Source organism: Dermacentor albipictus, chromosome 10 (genome assembly GCF_038994185.2).
Source record: "Dermacentor albipictus isolate Rhodes 1998 colony chromosome 10, USDA_Dalb.pri_finalv2, whole genome shotgun sequence".
NCBI classification, from domain to species: domain Eukaryota; kingdom Metazoa; phylum Arthropoda; class Arachnida; order Ixodida; family Ixodidae; genus Dermacentor; species Dermacentor albipictus.
In genome coordinates, this window is record NC_091830.1 from 101,129,271 (window position 1) to 101,132,595 (window position 3,325).

Consider the following 3,325-nt stretch of genomic DNA (forward strand, 5'->3'; position numbering starts at 1 on the left):
TCTCGGCTACGTTGCAAGTGTCGGTCGGTCCACCTGTGCTGCGGGCTCAAGAGAAACCGCAAGCCGTGATCGAGTCGACACAACCAGTCTATCGAGAATGTTGCGTGCTTCTTGCCGCGTGGCGATACCCGGCCCTTCGGGGAGGGCGCCGTAGCGAGCTCGAACGCCGTCGTCTCGGACTGTGCAAAGTGCTACTCTTTGCAAGAACGAAGCGTGCTGGGGCGCCTGAAGGTGGCCTCGGCATCGCAAAAACGGCGTCCGGCCTGCTTGACAGGCGGGACGCGCAGTTGAACGATTACCTGGTTGATCCTGCCAGTAATCATATGCTTGTCTCAAAGATTAAGCCATGCATGTCTAAGTACATGCCGAAATAAGGCGAAACCGCGAATGGCTCATTAAATCAGTTATGGTTCCTTAGATCGTTTCTTCCTACTTGGATAACTGTGGCAATTCTAGAGCTAATACATGCAGTGAGCCTGAAGCCCTTTGGGCGACGGGTGCTTTTATTAGACCAAGATCGATCGGGTTTCGGCCCGTATTGTGTGGTGACTCTGGATAACTTTGTGCTGATCGCATGGCCACGAGCCGGCGACGTTTCTTTCAAGTGTCTGCCTTATCAACTTTCGATGGTAGGTTACTTGCTTACCATGGTTGTTACGTGTAACGGAGAATCAGGGTTCGATTCCGGAGAGGGAGCCTGAGAAACGGCTACCACATCCAAGGAAGGCAGCAGGCGCGCAAATTACCCACTCCCGGCACGGGGAGGTAGTGACGAAAAATAACAATACGGGACTCTTTTGAGGCCCCGTAATTGAAATGAGTACACTCTAGATCCTTTAACGAGGATCAATTGGAGGGCAAGTCTGGTGCCAGCAGCCGCGGTAATTCCAGCTCCAATAGCGTATACTAAAGCTGCTGCGGTTAAAAAGCTCGTAGTTGGATCTCAGTTCCAGACGAGTAGTGCATCTACCCGATGCGACGGCTCGGACTGAACATCATGCCGGTCCTTTCTTGGTGCACTTCATTGTGTGCCTCGAGAAGGCCGGTGCTTTTACTTTGAAAAAATTAGAGTGCTCAACGCAGGCGAGTCGCCTGAATAAACTTGCATGGAATAATAGAACAAGACCTCGTTTCTGTTCTGTTGGTTTTTGGAATACGAGGTAATGATTAAGAGGGACAGACGGGGGCATTCGTATTGCGGCGCTAGAGGTGAAATTCTTGGACCGTCGCAAGACGAACTACTGCGAAAGCATTTGCCAAGAATGTTTTCTTTGATCAAGAACGAAAGTCAGAGGTTCGAAGGCGATCAGATACCGCCCTAGTTCTGACCATAAACGATGCCAACCAGCGATCCGCCTGAGTTACTCAAATGACTCGGCGGGCAGCTTCCGGGAAACCAAAGTGTTTGGGTTCCGGGGGAAGTATGGTTGCAAAGCTGAAACTTAAAGGAATTGACGGAAGGGCACCACCAGGAGTGGAGCCTGCGGCTTAATTTGACTCAACACGGGAAAACTTACCCGGCCCGGACACTGGGAGGATTGACAGATTGAGAGCTCTTTCTTGATTCGGTGGATGGTGGTGCATGGCCGTTCTTAGTTGGTGGAGCGATTTGTCTGGTTAATTCCGATAACGAACGAGACTCTAGCCTATTAAATAGGTGCGGGGTTCCCAGCACCTTACAACCTTCTTAGAGGGACAAGCGGCTCCTAGCCGCACGAAACAGAGCAATAACAGGTCTGTGATGCCCTTAGATGTCCGGGGCCGCACGCGCGCTACACTGAAGGAAGCAGCGTGTCTTTATCCCTGTCTGAAAAGACTGGGTAACCCGTGGAACTTCTTTCGTGATTGGGATAGGGGCTTGCAATTGTTCCCCTTGAACGAGGAATTCCCAGTAAGCGCGAGTCATAAGCTCGCGTTGATTACGTCCCTGCCCTTTGTACACACCGCCCGTCGCTACTACCGATTGAATGATTTAGTGAGGTCTTCGGACCGATGTCCGGCGCGGCCTTTCGGTTGCGCCGGTCTGTTGGAAAGATGACCAAACTTGATCATTTAGAGGAAGTAAAAGTCGTAACAAGGTTTCCGTAGGTGAACCTGCGGAAGGATCATTACCGGATTGTTCGAGGGTGACGAGCGCCATTGTTTCTACCCCGTGTGGGTGAAGCAGCTCGCTGCGCCCGACGCTTTCCGCCGCTGGCCCCGCTTGGACGCGGGGACGGCTATACCCGAACATGCCGGGGATTGCCCGAATTTCGAAGGGCGCCCCGTGCCAAATTTGTTGCGCCCAGTGGACGCCGGCTGCAACCTTGGACGGTTGGCTTGGCCGCGCCCGCGGGTAGAAACGGCGTAACGCACACTGGGTGGGCTTTCTGAAGTCCGCCTCGGCACTCTTGCGCGGAATGGGAGTAAGACGACCCGACCTGCTGCTCTTGCCCAGTACGAGGGGAACGGCGAAGCGTGCGGTCGGTCAAGGAACTGACGGTCGAGAGCTAATGCCGCTGCCGCTTAGTACACACGGAACCGTGGTGCGAGCGCTCTCCCGTCCTCCGCGGCAAACGCTGCCGAGTCTGAAAAGGCTGGCGGCTGCCGGTCGCTTCCTGCGGCGAGTGTGGAGTAACGACCCGACTTTGTTGCTGCCCAAGTACTAAAGGAACGGTGCGGCGCTCGGTCGGTCATGGAACCGGCGGTATTGAGGGTGCGGCTGCCAAGTACGGAAGGAACCGTGGCCTAAAGCACTCTCCCGTCCTCCGCGGCAAATTCCACCGCGCCCGAAAGGGCCGGAGGCTGCCGGTCGGCTCCCGCTCGTGACGCGCGAGGTGTCGAGTTCGCGGTTTAATGCGACGACGTCTGCAGGCTATTTGCCCGCCGCCGAGGGAAAGGCGGCGTTGCTGCGAAGTACCGAAGGAAACGCGGCTTTGCTACGTCGGAAGCGTTCTGCGGTTTGCGGACTTGTGCGCTTTGGGAAGGCGCCGCACGTCGAAAGAGGAAGTACGGACAGACGAGGGACTGTAATCCCGTATTCGAACGCACTTGCGGCCAGGCCCTTGCTGGCTTCGTCTTCCGCCTCAAGTAGACTTGTTGTGGCTCCGGCGCAGAGAGCCGTCCCTGGCACTGGCCGAGTGGCTTTGGAGAGCTGCGCGAGTACGCGCGCGCCAAGCTCTTGTCTTTCGTCTCGAGTAGGCTGTTGGATCAGCAGCGGTCATGCGGAAACGCGTGACCGCCGAACGAAAGAGCGAAACAGGAGTAGCGCACGCCGAAAGGCGCTCTTCGAAACCACACACAGGGAGACGCCACGTGCCTGAAACACTGGTTGTACTGTACTGAA

The 3,325-nt window shown here is 55.6% G+C and overlaps 1 non-coding gene across 1 annotated transcript; it reads left to right on the forward strand.

The window, feature by feature from the left end:
- The first annotated feature begins 296 nt into the window (after positions 1-296).
- On the forward strand, positions 297-2,111 carry LOC139051125 (small subunit ribosomal RNA). Its single transcript, XR_011509254.1, has one exon. It is a non-coding gene; the product is annotated as a small subunit ribosomal RNA (ribosomal RNA).
- The last annotated feature ends 1,214 nt before the right edge of the window (positions 2,112-3,325 follow it).